The sequence below is a fragment of the Cavia porcellus genome, unplaced genomic scaffold (genome assembly GCF_034190915.1).
Source record: "Cavia porcellus strain 051 isolate PalLab524CR breed Dunkin Hartley unplaced genomic scaffold, mCavPor4.1 scaffold_40, whole genome shotgun sequence".
NCBI classification, from domain to species: Eukaryota; Metazoa; Chordata; class Mammalia; order Rodentia; family Caviidae; genus Cavia; species Cavia porcellus.
In genome coordinates this window covers 1,399,563-1,418,558 of record NW_026947523.1, presented here as the reverse complement: position 1 = coordinate 1,418,558, position 18,996 = coordinate 1,399,563, and positions in this window count along the sequence as shown.

Here is an 18,996-nt window from a genome sequence, read left to right as displayed (position 1 = left end):
ACCAGGCCCCAGCTCTGTGCCTGCCACCCTGCTCTGGGTCCAGGACATGGAGAACTGAGTGGGGACCTCCGCTGACCCCGCTCCTCAGTGACCCTGTGATTCTCTGACCTCAACCCCCACGGACACTTAACCCCCAGGGCTCAGCAAATCTGAGTGTTGGAAGAAGACCCCAGGCAGCAGAGACCGCCCGTGCCCTGGACACTCCTGAGCCCCTTGCTAAATTAGACTTCAGCAATGTGCAGGATGAGACTTAGACATCCGCCGTCTGTCGCTTAATGACTTGATTTTGTTTGATTTTATTCGCAAAATAATTAGCCCACTAAGCATCTAATTATCGCCCAGGCATGCATCTTCGGGGTCAGCCCACAGCACAGAGATTAGCAGACAGTGGGCCGCTTGTGGCCTTGGCCTCCGGGTGCTGCAAGAAGCTGAGATTAGTTTTTTCTTAGGCTACGCGAATGGGCGCGGGACCTCACTATAGACGGCTTTGGCGTCTGCACTGCTGTGCCTGCCGGCTCTGGTTTGCTTTGAAAGGCGACAGCCGTTCCTACTCCGAGAACAAGAGCTCCCGCCTCAAGGTCATCACTCCTCCCTAATCCAAGGTAAACAGGGTAAATCTTTTATCTCAGGGCTCTCGGAGATTAAGGCACAATCTTCCCTCCCATTTATTAGGGGTGAAAACTGTGTCTGCAGCAGATATCAGGTCTCGGAAGTCTAATTAGAGAGATGAGCAGATAAATGGAAGGGTTTATAATTTATCTAATCCTGAAGCCAGGTTCTGGGGAGAGATTTCTATCTAGCTGCTGATACGGAAGAGACTCGGTCTGGCTCCAGCTTCTGGGCACCTGCTTGGGAAAACACCTTGCTTGGGCCGAGAGACCTGGAGTTTGCAACGGACCACTCGCCATGGAGAGGCCACGTGCCTGGCCTCCAGGAGCCCTGCTTTAAAGCCTGCCCAAGGATTTCATGGGGAAATGCACTCAGAGGACTTCGCTCCCCGTGTGACTAGAAAAGTCTACAGTACACTTCAGTTGCTTCGTTGCCCAGGTAACAGTTCCTGTTCCCGTTCCGGTTGCTCCTGTCTCTTAGAAACAGCTGGTCACTGTGGTGCACAGCTGGTCACCACGATGCACACTGTATAAACCAGTCCCCAGTGGACCAGCCATTCTGCCTCCGCACTTCCTGCTTGCTTATCCTGTATGACCTGCTGATGCTCTGGGAGTGATCCCCATCAGCGCCTCAACATAAATGTATCTGCCTCCAGATCCTGGGTGCCAGGTCAGTATTTCTGCTCACCACTGCTTGATCACTGCTCTGACATCCAGAGTGGCACCAAAGCCAGCACAGAGGTCAGCCTGGCTCTGGGCCTCCCATGCCTGGCTCTGAGGGAGGGGTCCTCATCCTGCGGTGGTGGCTTTGTCCCAGAGTCTCATGGTGGACCAGCCTGGGTGTCTTTCTTCCCACCTGGTGCCATGGTGGGTGCTTTATTTTCCTTTTTTGGCAATGCTGGGGATGGAATTCAGGGCCTTGTGCCTGTTAAATATCCCCAGACATGGTTCAGCTCTTAAAGCAGGGTCCGCCAAGTTGTACAGGCTGGCCTGGACCCCATGTTCCTCCTGCTTTGGCTTCCAGGAAACCGGTATTAGAGGTGCGTGCCCCCCACCTGGTTGTGGAAGGTGGTTTGCAGCACTGCAGGCACGGGGCCGGCCCGGGGCGGAGGGCGCGTACCACAGGCCTTGCTTGCTATTGCCTATATTGGCAGATTCTCTCACACTTCCCACGCCTGAAGGTGCCCATGTGCCAGGCCCAGCACTGTGGCTCTCAGCCCAAGGACACCGAGCATGGGCACCATGCTGTGTCCAGCAGAGAGGACTCTGGGGGAGGGGCTGAGCAGGGGCCAGGGAAGGAGTCTGTCCCAAGCTCCAGCCCAGAAGAGAAGTCAGTGCCTGCATCGAGGTGCTGGAGCGGAGGTGTCTCCGCACCCAGCCTGCTGGGGACTCTGGCCAGGAATGGACTTGGGCATGACTCCAGCCAGAAGGATACTGAGGGTCAGGGAAACCCAGAGTGTGGACCAGAACCAGAGGTCCCGGGTAAGGTCCAGGTCCAGAGCATATCTGGGGGGTGGGCAGCAAGCTCAGCAGCACGGGTTGGGAGGTAGGAGCTCGGTGGGTGCACAGTATGTGCACAGTGTGTGCTGTCCAGGGCCTCAGCATGCGCGCTGTGGCTGTGGGGCTCAACCTCTGGTCCTGGAGGGGCTGTCAGGTGGGGCCCAGCAGGAGCTAGGCATAGAGCTGGGTGGACTGTGCGGGGAGTCGGCTCTGGGGCCAGGCTGCAGAGCTCACCCGGAGCCCCCAGCGGCTCTGTCTGTCTGATCTGCAGGAGGGGGACCGGCATGGGCAGAGCCAGCGTCTTCTCGTCAGAGGGCCTGGGGTCAGCCTGGCACCAGGGCCGTGTGTGCTAAGCCCTTTTCTCTAGAGCGGAGGTGTCGGAGAGAGCCGCTGCCCAGCGGAGGGGGCCCGAGGGCCAGCATCTGCCTTTCTGTGCCTCGGTTCCAATTTAACCCCCCAAAAAATGAGGGGCTACCATGCAGCTCAGGGGTGGAGCACTTGCCTGGTGCATACAAGGCCCTGGGTTCAATTCCTGAGCTGCAGATAGACAGACAGTAGACAGACACGCAGACAGACGATGGAGAGAGATGCACAGATATGACTGATGGATAGGAGAGAGATAGAGCCTCCCAAAATTAAACGGGAAATGAAATAGATGAACTAAAATGTGCGCTAACTTGGAAGTCTGCCCCCCAGGAAGGAGCTGTAAGTTCGCCTGGACGTCTGCGGCAGGCGGTGCCCTCCAGCAGAGCACGTCCAAACTGCTTTCAGTTAACGGGTTTCCGCAGTAACTGTGTACTGTCTCAGACAGAGACGTGTGTGTGTGTGTACACACGCGTACACATAGCTGTGGCAACTGGACATCAGGGAGAGTCCCTGTGAGAATCCCAGCTCGCAGACCACATGAATTGCAGGAGACGTCTGAGAAGCATCACCAGGGCACGCACACTGGCAGAGAGGGGGAAATCATGCGTCAACCTGCCTTCCCTGGGAGAACACACCCAAGGGCACCAGGATGGACGTGAAGGAGCAAGTGTCCCCTTCCTAGAAGGGAAACAGCCAGCGAATTAGGAGGAGAGGGGAGAGGCGACATTTCCTAAAGAAATCACAAAAAGATCCAGGCGACGACCGCCCGGAGCTAAGTGGGGAAGAATTGCGAGGTGGTGCTGCAGACACAACTATGCCGTGCTCCTTTTTACACTGGAAGCCACACACAGCGCTGTGTGTACTGCACGGGACACAGGCAAGAGGCAACGTCATTCACCTCCACGCCGGCTCTGTAACCCGGAACAGCGCTGAGCCCTGGGCTCACCACCACCTTGCACTGCAGAGCTGCTGCCCTGGCCTGGCCTTTGGCGGGGTAGGAGGACGGTGGCCGGAGTGGTGCTGTTGACAGGAGCCTGGGTCCCACCTGCACCCTCAGCCAGAACCGCAGACATGTTTTGGAGGCTGAGGCAGAACTGCTCTCTGGTGTCCCCTGAAACAAACACTCAGAGCAGCAGTGGGCGCCATCCCTGTCCCTGTCCCCATCCCCATCCCCCTCCCGGCCCCTCCACACCCTCAGAGTCACTCACAAGCACGCGCGCCTCACAGGAGCCCTCTGCAGGGACACCAGCAGCCACATGGCTGGCTCCACAAAGTCCTGGGGACGTCCTGGGCTGCGAGTACAGCTCCAGCCCCCAGCACCAAATGTCACTGTCACCAGGGGGAGAGCTGAGACCCACGCCTCTCTGGAGAGCCGATCAGCCCTGGTGCCCGTGTGGGGACACAGCCACTGAGCTGGACGTGGCGTGAGACCAGGCTCCCAGGAGCTCCTTTGCCTCATTTTGTCCTCCGCCCTCAGGGTTTGTGGACAGCACCACCCGCAGGTGGGCGCCACCCCACACACCACGCTCCACTCTCTCCCGCCCCATCTTGTCACACTCAGGGACACCAGGCTCCCACCACTGCACGCGGATAACTTACAGCTGCCTGTGCGCAGGAGTTCAAGCCACACTGTGGGTTTTGGCCGCAGCAGCACAGCCCGTTCGCACACCTGCCAGCTCACACTCACCACGTGTGGACGGCACCCACCTTGCTCCCCCCTCTATGGTCCTGTGCCCCGACCCTTGCCAGGACCTGGAAGACAGCTCATGAAAGACTCTTCAGTGGCTTCTGTGGTTTCTCCTCCTTCCTTCCTGCTTGCAAAGTTTTCTCACCCGCATCTTTGCGCACAGGTTTCCCTGTGAGACTGAGCGCCCGCGTGGGGTGCTAGCCGTGCTTCGATTCTAAGTGCGCCTCCAGACTGGGGCTCAGAAGAGTGAGGACGTTGCCACCTAGGTGAATGCCCCACTTGAGGAGCTGGGAGGGCATCAGCAGCAGACAGCATCTTTTTTAATCACGCACACGAGAGCCACACGCATCCACAGCTCACGTGCTCCCTGGTGGCAGAGTCCCCCTGTGTCGGCCTTTCCTGCTCTCCTGGCTTTGGTACGGGCTCTCATCATGAGTGATGTCCAAGGTGGTGGGTGAGGGGGCCACCACCCTGGGGGCTCCTGCAGCGGGGCTGCACTCTGATTTCCAAGACAGTGACAGGATAAATTCCCACTGTTTTAAGCCACATGGTGTTTGTCGCGTTTTGGAAACTAAGGGAATCATTATGAACCCAGTGTCTGTCCCTACAGACTCATGCGCTGTCATCCTGAGGCCACTGGAAGGTGCCAGCACATGGGGCTTTGGAGAAACTGAGTCACACAGAAGGACAGGAGTGGGGGACCTGTGTACTAAGGAGGAGACCCCAGAGATGCCTGCTCCTGCCTGCTGTGTGGAGCCAGGCTGGGCAGGGCCATGGCCAGAGCCCAGCCCTGCAGGGAGGCCCACCCCTCATCATGCCAAGGAGGCAGGCACCTTGCTCTGGTCCCTATGGCCACACAGAGCCTCACGCTGTCCCAGTGGGGTCGGGGGCAGCTGCAGCTCTTCATCTTCTGGGGACTCCTTGGCTGACCACTGAGGGGAGATGCCCCCCCTCACGGTGAGGCCACTGTGGAATCCGGTCCATTGGGGCCCTGGCCTGGGCAGGGCTGCTTATTTCTGTCCCACCATGTGACACCTGTGTCACCTGGAGACTTGGCCAGCATGGAGGCCACCACCGGGTCACCCCTCCACCTGGGCCTCCAGAGCTCAGAGCCCCCTTTCTCTCCGTGGGGCTGCCGGGCCTCATGGGTTGTTATGGTACCGGAAAGCAAATGAGCATGGGCATCTCTGGACCCGGAGACACCTGCAGCCTGAGCTTGCACCTGGGGACACGCACCTGGGACAGGCTGTGGGATGCCCCCAGCCCTGCTTCCCACCTGTGCTCTGTGCCAAGTGCCACATCCCTCATCCCCCTCTGCAGACTCATGTGAGGCTCATTCTCCGTGCCAGTCCTGCAACAGCCCATGGGATGCAGGAGGACCCCACGGGTTTGCTGGGCATCAGGGGACAGGTCGCAGATGTGAAGACAGAACACTATGGATGGGGCATCACAGAGCAGAGGACTTAGGCAGAGTCTGACAGACAGGCTGCCATGCTAGGCTCTGAGGCTGTCCAGAGCTACATGGCTGCGGTGGGGGATAAAGGACTGGCTAGGAGCCTGGGGTGGGGCAGTGCACTGAGAGCACATGCGGCCAGCATCCAGTGGCCAGGGGCCAAGGAAGAGCCCCAACAGCAGGACAGAACTCTGCAGGGACTGTGAGGCTCACTGGCTGTGGTCAGGGCCAGCAGCTCCTGACTCCGCTCCTCCTGGGAGTCACTGCTGGTGGCCAGGAAGCTGCCACACAACTGAGAGCTGGCCCAGCCTCTGAGCCCACCAGCAGCCCATGTCGAGGACAGGGCATTGTCTGTGTAGGTCTGGGCTGGAAGGAGGCAGATGGAATTGAGATACAGACATAATCACATCACGCGCAGGCACTGAGGCCCCCGGCAGCTGTTTTCTGCAGATTCACCCTACTCAGCCACCCCAGCTACACAAAGAGCAGAAGGGAACTGGCTGCACTGGCTGGTGCAGCCGCCCTGCACTGGCTCCGCTCCTGATGCCCTTGGAGTTTATTACCAGTGGTCTCTCCCCGAGCTTGGCTCCCTTCCCGTGCCCCATTCCACTGCAGAGTGTTTCCCTGAAAGTCCCACCTCAGCCAGGCCTGGCTGCTCCTTAGGTGAATGCACTGTGTCAACTTGAGACACTCAGCAGGGAGCCAGGGTCCTTACTTTGTACACATCCTCAGCCTGTGCAAGAGGAGGGCACAGAGATTTTGTGAGTGCTGCACCCGCCCTGGATACAATGTAAGGGAGGAGAAGAGGCTCGTTCTTCCCCCTTTTGCTCTGGCTGCTTTTGCTGGACGCTGCTTTGAAGCGCTGCTCCAGTGCCCTGCCACCCTGCCAGAGCCAGAGCTGCCACACCTGCCTCACTGCTCAGACTGCAGGAGAATGGAGGAATGTCTGAGAAGATACTTGCATGACCTGGTGGTGAGTCACACTCACCTCTGTCTCCCTGTCTCTCCATCCCCACCACCATCCCCATCCCCGTCCGCACCACCATCTGGACTGGACTCAGGACCCCGGGGCTGCCCATAACTGTGAGGAAATCTCAGTGTCTTTATTCCCACCGTGGGTTGCCCTGGAGGCGGTAGATTGGAATTAACCTGCTGGGATTCCAATAATGTCTCAATGAGATTACAAAAGTAAACTTCCCTGGACTGTGAGGAGGATGGAAAAGGGGTTACAATACCTGGGAAGCCTCACACATCCTCAGCCCTCTCCTGAGACGCGTGAGGTAAGGTGCGAATAGATGGAGAAGCTCCTGTGGCCTGGGTGCCAGGTGACCGTTCTCAGCTGGAAGTCCTTAGCCCCATGTCTGGATAAACCCAGACTGAAGAGGTGTTGGGAGCCGCGGCCGAGCCCGGTCGCCTTACTTGGCGGACGTGAGGCCTCTAGGAAAGAGCAAAGCCTGAGCTAGATTACCCCTCCCATCGAATGTGCTAAGATGGCGCTTATCTCCTGCTTCCTGCTTGGTAAACAACCCGCTCTGTAAGATAGTCTGCCTAGCAATAACTGATGTTAGCCAATCAGCCCGCATCGTGCGCTTTGAACTGATTGGCCACTGTAACCCTATAAAAGTGAGTGCCTCTCCCGCCACGAGAGAAGAAGCATGGAAGGAGCCGCGGAGAGCGGACCGGTAGAGGCTTGGGGACAGACTGTAGAGAGAGAAGCACGGAAGGAGCCGCGGAGAGCAGACCGGTAGAGGCTTCAGGACAGACTGTAGAGAGAGAAGCACGGAAGGAGCCGCGGGGAGCGGACCGGTTGAGGCTTCGGCCGGGTAGGATCCCGGGGCAGACTGTGCGGAGAAGGAAAATAAAGAAAGACTTAGCCACTGCCAGACCTTGTCGTGTGTCTTTCCTGCCGGCCAGGAGCGACACCGACAAAGAGGAGCTGGCTTCCCTCGGGGTACCTGCATCTGGATCTCTGGTAGATTAAGCTGACTTCTGCAACGTACAGGTCTGGGCATAGGAACTTTGGGGTCCTGGGGCTACCGGTGCCCATGGTAACCACCAGGTGGGGTCAGCAGTGCACTGCGGGCAATGGCCCTCTCCTTCCTGCCCTCGTTGCCTTCACCCAATGCCCAAGGAACGCAGGACCCGGGCCCCCGAGACCCAAGAGCAACAAGATGAGAGGATGCTGGGGAGAGTCCACGAGATGTTAGGAACGCATGAGAGGCACAAGAAGTAACCACTGATTTAGAAGATCCCCAAACCCTAAAACAAAGCTTCAGGTGGCCATGCTGGAGCCATGGCGTTCTGGAAAAGTCAGCAACTGGAAACTCAGGACACCCATGAGGTCAGGGCTCAAGGTGTGAGGTTGGCTGAAAATCCCTCTGAGGACTAGGGGGATCCCGCTTTGCATGGTGCAACCATGGTGGGGGAGCAGGGACTCTGAGAGGAGGCGCAGATCCACCTAGAACCAGGGGCCAGGAGGGACCCCAACACAGGTGATTGTGGGAGCACAGCCCATTGCCCCCCAGTGTCATTCTGAGCTGGCTCACTGTTGTGGCAGCTGGGTTTGTATCTCCCCACTCCTGCAGGGAACTGACAGAGGAAGTCCCCAGAAGCAGTGGTCCAGTGACTAGGCCACATTAGCTGTCCCATCACTGGACAGTTAAACTCTGTGGTCAGGGAGACCCACCTGCCACACTGAGCTCTGTATGTGGTCACACAGGCAGGAAGTGACCTCAACCTGGGAAAGCTTCCAGCTCCAAAGGGACCAGACCATTGAGTGGGGAGCTGCAGGAGGCCACAGAGGGAGCTCGGAAAGTCGAGCAACAACCAAAGAGAAGTGAGACGCTCTGCCCGAGAGGCTGGGCAGCAGGAAACGGGGTCTAGGAAAGAGGGGAGAGCAGGAAAGTGTCGTCTGCAGAAGCAAGGCACAGAGGGCACGGCCCAGAGGAAAGAAAAGTAAGCTCATGCAGCTTAGGAAGGGCCCGGGGCCCCCCACTGGCACTGTGAGAGCCTCTGGGCGCTGGGGAGGTGGCATTTCCAACCCCTGCGTCTGTGCTCTGCCTCACTCTGGGCATGGTGGGCGGTGACAGGTCAGCTCCTGCATGCGTTTCCCCGGGAGTGGGATGGAGCCTGAGGAGAAGGTTGGGGTCCAGCAGACAGCATGTCAGGTGGAAACTGTAAGGACCAGGCCAAGGCCCAGCACGGCCATGGTGCCACCCCACAGAGCCCTGCACCAGGCGCAGTCTCCCAGGGCACACAGAGCTGGCCAGGTTTCCTTCTGCTGCTCTCGTGAACAACTGCGCACCAGCAGGGAATCAGCAACACCAGGACACAGCGTCCTCCAGGCGAGGCCACTGCGGTGAGAGGAGCTGCGGCCTTGTGCCCTGATCCTCGGCACACAGACAGGATGGAAACCTCTCACCCAGAGGCCGACGGGGCTGGAGAGGAAGGGGGAAAGGACACATCATTTCCTGCAGTGGAGAATCAGTACCGTGTGTGTGGTATGATCTAAAGAGGGCACCAAGAGCAGCACAAGCGTCTTTATAGGGAAATCCAGATGAACATGGCAAGGAGGAGGAGCGAGGCGGCTCTGCAGAGCAGGAGCAGCCGGGAGCTGGCCGGCCTGTTTCCGTCGCTCCTCGTATACTGTCCAATACAGTTTCCTGGGTTCCTATTCTAAGAAAACTCTTCCTCCAAAGTCACCCAAGTGCAACCCACAGTTTCCTCCTGAGATCTCCCCGTGCTTTGGTCTCACACAGTTCATCTTCATTGAATTTGTCACTTGAAGGCAGGCGGTTGGCTTCCTTCCTATTCCAAATGGATGTCGAGCCATGTTGACTGCAACACTGTGAGCTCCCCTTCTGCTCAAGAGGAGGCAGCCTGGGAACTTGGTACCAGTTTCCTGACTCTGTTATGACGCCAAACTCTGGTTGTTCTTCATTTCTCTGGTGGCCCCTGGGCCCCAAGACAATCTTCATTTCTGCTGCTACATAATAACCTTTACATCTGATGAGACGCAGTGCTCCTTCCAATTAGTCTTAAAAATAGTCTCAGATAAATCCAACGTGGTGGTGCACATCTGTGATCCTGGCTGCACAGGAGGCTGAGACAGGAGGATTCTAACTTGCAGGCCAGTCAGGACAATGTGAAGAGACGCTATCACAAGATAAAAATTAGAGGGTGAGGTGTAACTTGTGGCAGAACACCTCTGAGTTCAATCCCCAGAAGTGGAAAAAAAATCTCAGAGTGAATATGAATTAAACACCATTAGTAGTGTCAGGAAAACTCCATTCAGACTCCAGAACTGCTTTCTCTCTATATTTGAAAAATAAAATACCAAAGACAAACCACACGTTTATGATGCGTAGGCACCTAGCAGGCTAGGGCACCTCTCCACAAACCCACAGGCTCATCAGCACAGCTGAACCTTCTCCTCCCAGGGCTCTGTGCCACCCAGGGCACTGCCCAGACCTGTAAACTGCCCACATGACTGTCTCTGAACAGGAGGTATCATCCACTCCCAGGTCTCAAAGCTCACAGTTGATGCAGACTAAACTTTCATTTTTGTTTATTTACTTTGTATCCAGCCACTTTTAAAGCCCTCTTTCAGGGTTGGGTTTTCCCAAAGTCTATGCACTACGAGGCGGGGCTGGGGAGATGGTTGGACCACGAGGTGCTGCACTCATCCAGGCATGACGTCGCTGGGTTCATCCAGGCAGACCACGCTGTGGGGGCGGGGGGCGGGTATGGCCGGAAGTCATCCCTGGGGTGTGACCTAGGAGGGTTTGTTCTGGTCCTTGGCTCTTCCCTGCTTTCTTTGCTTCTTGGTCGCCATGGGCTGGGCAGCTTCTCTCTACCACACACCTCAGCCTTGATGCTCCTGCCCTGGAGCCGGCCAGCCCTGAACTGAACCCAGGGAAACATGAGCCCAGTAAACATCACCTCCCAGAGGCCACAGGTGAGATATTTGGTCCCAGTGGGGACAGTGGCTGATGGGTTAATATGTCTAACTCTGCTCAGGTGCTGATGGGATGAAGCGACTCGAGAGAATGGAGAGAGAGAGAGAGAGAGAGAGAGAGAGAGAGAGAGAGAGAAACTTCCCATGTATGTGGGTTTGTGGCCTGAAACGTGCACTGTGCAGATCAAGCCACCCACTGCTTGTGTGTGTGCACAAGCACGTGTGCTGAGTGCTCGTACCATGCACCCAGAGACAGTGCTGCCTGCAAACTGCTCCTGGGCTTCTAGCGCCCCCTGTACACAGGGCTTTGGCAGCAAGATAGTCTGCTGGCCAGAGCTGGTCAGGGACCTGCTGAAGAAAGGTCAGGGTCAGAACCCCTACTGCCCAGTACTCTGCGGACCAGCACTCCCTGGCCAAGTGGATGAACCCTAATTACAAAATGCAAGCTTAATGCATGGTGGAAACTGGGGACTCACAGGAGACGTGTACCCCTGTGGGTGGCTGGCGTCTGAGGGGCTCACTGGCTCCCACCACTCCTTTCCCTCCCATGCATCGGTGTGTCCACGTGACGCCTCTCCCAGGAAGCCTTCCCTGGTCCAGCTCCCTTCTCCCTGAGATACTCTGAGGTCATCTTCCCCATGAGCTGTGGGTGGAGGAAGCGCCACCCTTTTCCGTGTGCAGAGCACAGGGCAGAGTTCAGCTGGTGGTTGGCTCAGCCCTGAGTGGCACTGGGGTCCCTGTTAGGGGATCACTCATGGCACCCAGAGTATGTGGCAGGCAGGACTGGTGCCTGATCTTTGGCTTTGAAGCCAGGGCCACAGGGCAGTGCTCAGGGCAGTGACTTCCTGAGGTCTCTGAACCCACAGTGCCCCATCCCCAGCGGCCCACAGGTGGTGAGCCCTGCAGGGGAGCACGAATGGAGAGCTGCTGGGCCGAGGCAGCCCGGCAGTGCTGTGAGGCAGGAAGCGGCGGCTGGAGCAGCTGGGGGTGCAGCACAGGCCTGGCACAGGAGGACCCTGTGGGTCCAAGGCACCTCCTGCTCTGAACCAGGCTCCTTGCCTCTGGCTGCAGGAGCCCGGGTCACAGACTTTCCTGCAGGTGCCATCTCAGGCAAACCTCCAGTGGGCACAGGAAAATGTGAGCCACCCTGCTGTCCTCGTCCAAGCCTTCTGAGACTGTGCTTGGAGCCTGGGGCTTGCTTGTTCTGGAAGGCCTGGTGCTGGCTGCTGACCTAGGCTGAAGGGCAGGTTGGTCTGCATGGGGAAGGCGGCTTTTGTCTCCTTTGGATGCTGCAAAGTTTAGGGTCCCTGTGACCAGCCCGTGACAAAGGACATCCCTCCCGAAGCTTCCCGCAGATGTCAGTGGCACTGGGCCACATGTCCTGCCCCAGAGTCCTGCAGAGTCCACGAGGATGCAGTATTACAGACCACCCCATGCCAGCCACCTGTGGGGTGGGGCCTGGGGTTGAAATCCCACGGAGAGTGAGCAGGGAGCCGGACACAGCAGCTAGGTGCTCTGGGGTCTCGAGGGGGTCAGAGCAGAGCTGGGATGGCAGACACCAGCCCTGCACCGCAGAGAGCCAGCACTGCGAGGAGGAAAGATGGTGACAGAGGGCCAGGATAGGTGGATCTGCTCCAGCCCTGGGTGCATGACCAGCCCAGAGAGTCACCTGCCCACCCGGGGACCCTGGCCTTGCATTCCTCCCATCCCTGGAGGTGTCTGGTGGAACCAAGGTGCTGGACCGCCTCAGTGTCTAGGTGTTTAATGCCAGTGTGTGCCTCTCTGCAGGAGGAGGGGCCAGGGCCACCCTGGCTGTTTCCAGCCACCTGTGTGGGTGCTGCGCCCTGACGTAGGTCATGGGGTGGCCTTCACTGGGGCCGACAGACAGGCAGCCTGCAGGTGAGGCCACGTGCACTGCTGGGTCAGCCTGAGGCTCACACAGAGGCCGAGCTCCATGGTGAGCAGTCCATGGGCATCCTCTGTGACCCAGTCCGTGTGTGCCCAGCAGTGGGCACAGCCTAGCACTTGGCCTCTGGCTGCTGTTCGGAGCAGAGCTCCTGCCATGAGCCGGACTGAGGTGCGGCTCCCACAGAACGTTCGGAATGGCCCAGGACGTGGGGCTCCCACAGGGCAGTTGGGCCACTTCCAGAATCTCCCTCCTGGCTGGGGGGTGACTAGGAACCTCTCACCACAGAACTTAGAGGAGGAAGGGCGCCCGCTCCCTGCCCAGCGCCTCCTGTGCTATCTCCTGCTCCATTTCCAGTTTAAACTGACTTCAGAGGTTATGCGCCGTTTTGATCAGGGGGTGCTCAGGTGGGCTCCCTCTCCTGCTGCCTGTTTTCAGCATCGACAGCATTCCTGGGGCCCAGCTTGTACAGCCTTGAGCTGTACCGGACCCTGGGAGCAGAGGGCCAGCCTGCACTCAAGTCTGGATTAAGAGCTCGACATTTAATTTAAATCAAAATGAAAACGAATTAAGTGTCCCAGTGCAGCCTGTGCGCAGGGAGACCTCTGCTGCGGAGCTCGGGGCCAGCATGAGCACAGAGCCCGAGAGCCGGCTCATCCCTGGCCCCTGACCAGAGGAGGAGGAGAAAGGGGAGGGGAGGGGCACACAGCCCTGTCCAGCTGTCAGGTGGGTCACAGAAACCTAAGGGCACTGGTGGACACACTCAGTGCACAGACACGGGGTGCAGCAATCAAGCCCTCCTGAACGCTCCCCAGACCCCTCTCCCCACCTTCCTGGGGAGGTGCTGGTCTGTGACCACAGGGCTCCACTGTGCAGCACCCATAGCTGCCTCTCCCACAGGGCTGGAGAGACCAGATGGGAGACTGCCCCTGCAAGGCTGGGCCAGCAGCCCCCGAGGACTGCCTCTTGGTCAGCCCAGGGAGACCTACAGCCCATTTCCTGAGCAGCCCAGCAGCCAGGGCTACCTCCTGTGGAGAGACAAGAGTCACAAGGCCACCATTCATGGGTGCCACCCGGGGACCTGGCTCCTGGACAAAACAGGAAGTCTGGGGACCCTTCCTCCTGGCTCCCGACAAGAGTGCCGCCCAGCAGCTCTGGGCTCGGGAGCTCAGAGGAGGCTGAGGCAGGAGCCTGGCACCCTGGTCGCCCAGTGCAGAGTGACTCCCTGGGTCGTGCTGAGCCCCTTCCTTTCTCCACATGTACCCCCCACATGTGCCCACAGGCTGATCTATAAGGGGGAGGAGAAAGGGTCAGAGATTCCAGATGCAGCCCATGCGTGGCGAACCATTAGGGCAGGATTGGGCTGGGGGCTCCACCATCACCTCCAGCCCAGCATGGCTGACGCATGGGCATTTGGTTACAGTGCCCCAGCAGTGACAAACAGGCCAACCATGAGCACCTCGGGCCCCAGGAGTCACCCCACTGATGGCCACACTGGCCCCCTGCACCAGGTCCTGATGTTAACTCCAGCCACTGTCCTATCCTGGTGATCATCGAGGCAGGGGATGCGTGTTCCTGACAGGCAGAGAATTGTGTGGATTATGAATATCAGCTCATAGGTGACAGGTGACAGATGTCACCAACCTTCAGCTCCAGACTAAAATAACACGGTATTGACCTTGCTCAGAAAGGCTACCAAGATAGAAAGTTCAATACTCCTGTTCTAACTGACAGTTAAAAACTGATAAATCTCCCCTCTCCAGCCACCTGTGTGTGTGTAATCAAGCTGAGTAAATGCCTGAGGACCACTACAAGCCAGCAGCCCTGGTGACTCGAGAAAGGTTTTTGTGCAGTCATCAACCCCACAGCAACTTCAGGCCAGGAAACCAAAGCTGCCTTGCCCCGGGGACCCACGTGGGTCCCATGTGAGGACCCAGGTCAGGTTCTCCCTGGAGGGCAGTGGACAGGAACAAGCTGGGCATCTGCGTCCCTGCACATCCACAGTGATGGCTGGTGATACCACATCAGCGGGATGGAAGAAGACGGTTAATGCCTGAGCAGTAGAAAGGAAAACGCATGGACACCAGGGAAAATAAGGTTTAAAGGGGACAAATAAAATATCAGTCAGACCAATATGGAGTCACCAGCAAAGGGACAGGAGGAAGGTTTGTGCCCGATCCGGCCCAGAGCAGTTCATTGCCTCCAACACCCGGGATGGGCTGGACACTGACCAGCAGCCCCCAGAAGGGCGAAGCAGCCTGGGTGACTCCAGCTCGGTACCGGGCCTGGAAGCCCGGAGGGAGCAGGGCCAGGACCAGAGGCTCCCGTCTCTCTCACCGACGGCAGGTTCCTCCTGTGCAACGTGGTCAGGGCCAGCGTGGATTACAATCGTCCCTCCAAAGTGTCCCCCTCCCCGTCACTGTCATCTGAACCGTGGTCGGCCCTCAAGATGTGACAATTGTGCTTCTCTTTAAGCAAGTGATGAGTCTGAGTCTGTTTCTGTCATTTGTCCCCTGCTGTAGTGACGGGGTAGTGATGGATGCAGAGGGGACAAGGAAGGGGCCGCTGATGGAGTGGGCGCAGGCCCTGCTGTGGGGATGGGCAAGGATGGCACAGCTGGGCCTGGGCGTCCAGATGATGCTCAGGACCAGTCGCCCCAGGGCAGGGGTGGGGCGCCTGGAGGAGGAGGAGGCTGCTGCACATCGCGCTGCATCACGGGATGCTGCATCCCCCGTGCAAACCTCACACCTGGGCAGAGCTTCTCACGGCAAGGGGCACCCAGGAGGTCTGCAAACCGATTTCACTTCTCCAGACCAAAATATCTGTGGACCGTGCGCAGCCTCCGGGGCAGCTCTGACGTCCTCGGGATGCACAGTCCTGTCTCCAGGAAGCATTTCACGGAGAGGAGGCTTCGGAGGCTGTGCTGGGCAGGGTCACCGCAGTGGCTTTACTTCCTGAAACCAAGGAATCGTTTTCTTATTTGCTAATTTAGTTTATGAAAAATATTATGAGTATAAAAATAAATGGCATATATCCATCTGGTAAGTTAATATTTCCTTAACGTGAAAGTTTCATGATTGTCATATAATACGTAACAAAACATTCCCATGGTATCCAGGTGATACAGAAATATCAAAATGCCATATGAGGAGAAGGTGAATCTGGCCTTTTGGGAGCCCTGGGGAGACTGGCAGAGGGTGGGTTGGAGGTGCCAGGACCCCGGGCAGCTGTAATCGACTGGTAGCAGAGACTCTAACCCTAATGCTCTGCCCTGAATGCAGGAACGGGTGGATTCAGTCTCCCCGGCCCACCTTCTCACCTTCGGGGGATTGTGACTGGCCAGTCCTCTCCCAGGGCCCCAGGCCCCGAGCCCTGAGAGGCCCAGGCCCGAGGCACTGCACACACAGTGGTAGAGGCTGGGTATGAGGTGAGTCACTGTGGGTCAGGAGGGGATTTCTTCCCCTTCACCTCCTGAGAAGCCAAGCTAAGCATCTGGATTTGAAGGGCTTGAGCTCCCCCTGCTTCTTCTGCTAACCCCAGAGGATGAGGGAGACCAAGACGGGCGGGAGAGCTGCCCTGAGAGGAGGAGGCCTGCTCCTCTGAGAGAGGGAGCCGGAGTCCACCTGGACAAGCACATGGAGCCAGGGTCACAGGCCTGTGGCTAGAGGCTGTGTGTGGGCCGGTGAGCAGCCACTGTTGGGAGCATGAGGATGGAAGAGAGCCAGAAAGGCAGAGGGATCCTGGGGATGGGGGTGGGGCCTCAGGGAAGAGAGGAACGGATTCTGGGAGTAGATGGGATCCTGGGGGTGGGAGTGGGGCTTCTGACTGTGGGAGGAAAGGATTGTGGGAGCAGAAGGGACTCCGGGGTGGGAAATTGGATTCTGGGGCTGGAAGAAAAGGACTCTGCAGAGAGAGAGTGGGGTGCTGTAGCTGGGGAGCAGTATGGCATCCCCAGGCAGGGCCCTGGGGCGGAGGGGCAGAGGACCTTCCCACAGCTCCCTGGGCTGTCATGGCTCCCAGAGTGGCCATGTGGGCACAGAGCCCATCCATGCAGGTGACAGCCACACCCACATTCCTTCCATGAGGAGCAGCGCGGCAGCAGCTGGGTGAGTGAACAGGCAGGGCCAGAGGGTGGTCAGCCGGTGCCTCCTTCCTTCCGCCTCTGCCCGCCCGCAGGGAAGGGACAGGCTGCAAACACTCTGCAAAGCCCACTCAGCCAAAGCAAGTCCTTGGCTTCTGGGGGGACTGGGCCTCTGCTCTGAGCAGGGCTGTCTTAGTTACTTTTTACTCACTGTTGAAACAAAATACCTGACCCCCACAGTTAGGGGAGGGAAGGTTTATTTCTCACAGGTTGGAAGTTTGAGTCTATAGTCAGCTGGCTCCAAGCAGGAGACCCCACTCCTTCCCGCTGTGACATCCTATCCCGGCTCCACCCCTGGGCGGGTGCGGCACTCACACCACCAATCCGAGCACTGGACGATGAACCAATCATAAATGCTAGATTTGCTCATGTCTATGATTGCATGAGGCTGGGGGCGGGGCCACGGGAACACAGACCACAGCAAGGGTCAGCAGCCGTGGGAGGCAGTGTGACCTCTGTATCCCAGGTGTCCTCGCTTGCCATTGGGCAGTCCCCAGTGCTGGCCGTGGGGCCCTCTCTCTGCCCGTCTCTCAGCAGGAAATGTGCCTGAGCCCCTCCACCTTTCCTCAGCCTCTCTGGGGAGCAGATGCAGGGCAGCACCCTGGGACTGTGATCACAGCCGTGAGGATCACTGCTGCAGGGAGGGGAGGCCTTCACTCTGGGCTCTATCCAGATGCTGGCCTGGTGTCTTCTATTGCTGCACTTCTGGAATTTCTCAGTGGAATTTCAGTTCATTACTGCCTGAGCGTCAGAGGACCCCGTGTGAAGCCCCAAGTGCCCTCAGCTCCAGGCCTATGCTCCCTGGTCCCCTTTGGCAGGGCGGCCAGTGGGCAGGGACTGGCTGAGCCTGGAGTCCAGGTCCTGCTGTGCCACTCTGCAGCGCTGTGACTCTGGACTGGTGACTTGATCCTTTCTTTTCTTTTTACAGCCCAGGGGTTGAATCCAAGGCCTTCAGTATGGACTACATCCCCGTGACTTTTTTGTTTTTTTAATTCGAGGCAGGCTCTTGCTTCACAAAGTTGCTGTCTTAGTTACTTTTCTCGTTACTTTTCTCTGAGATGAAATATCCGGCACCTGAAGTTAAAGGAGGAAAGGTTTATTTAGCTCACAGTTTGTAGAGGTTTCAGTCTGTGATCGGCTAGCTCCAAAGCAGGACAGTATGGCAGACAGGCCTCAAATATGAGAAACGTTTCTGCTGGGCAAAGCCACAAGGGGCGAACACAGCCCTTTCCACTCCTTACATTTTATCCAGGCAGCACTCACAGCCTTAATCCTAGTGCCTTGATCCTCAGAACAGCCATAGAGCACTTCTGTGTCACACGTTCTAGATCCAGCCACCTCTGGAAAAGCCCCACCTGTGACCACATGTGGCTTTGGGGGACATCTAGACCCAAGCCGCATCAGCACCAAGGCTGGGTTTAAACTTGTGATCTCCCTGCCTCAGCCTCCCGGACAGTGCTGGGATGACCGTGTTGTCTCCTTGGTTTCTGATCTGAAACTAGACGGGAGCTGGTGCTGCCTGGGTGACACTGAGGATGAGTTTGAGGTAAACGCAGTGCGTGCTCCCGGTAGGGCACATGGTGCCCACAGGTGGCCATTGCTGTGGTGGCTTCGATGCTAACCGGTTTGTGGCTCTGTGCCCGAGAAAGGTTTTGAGCATCTACATCTGAACCCGGGTCTGAGGGTGAGTGTTCCAGACCCTCCGGCCCTCCAGCTGCCTGGGCACCTAGCCGGGGCTGCAGCACATGGGACCTGAGTCCTCACCGAACTGGATGTGGAGCGTGGGTGCCCTCACAGGGCTGCACCCCACACTGTAAGTTTAGAAGGCAGCTGTGCAGGCCACAGGGTCTCCACCACGGTCAGGGTGACCCAGTCCCTAGCAGCTCAGCAGGCCTTACCTCGCGGGGGCTTGTTAAACCCCGATGGCCTCCGCTCCAGCCCCTCCCAGCTCCCTGCCCCTCTAGCAGCACAGCCTTAGCACCAGAGCGGGCCAGCAGGGACCCTGCCCTGGGAGCCATGAGTTGCCCAAAGATTTGTGGGGGGCCCCCAGACAACGCTCCTTGAAAGAAGAGCAGCTGTCCCCATTTTGGATAAACCTGGCCCCAGCTCCCGTACTGCTGTGCACAGACCTGTCTGGCCATTCCCTTGTCCCTTCGACTGGCTTGAAGCAATGTGAATTGGCTGGCCGAGGAGGTGATGCATAACCTCTGAAGCATGGCGAACATCACTGCTCCCTGGTCTGGCGACTCCCAGAAAAACATGGTAGAGCCAGGCGGGATGAAGAGCCTTCGGCTGGGACTGAGCCTTAAAATAAGACAAGAGGCTGTGACTTCCCAGGGTTAAAAGATTGTGCATCAGATCTGAAACACCGATTCCAC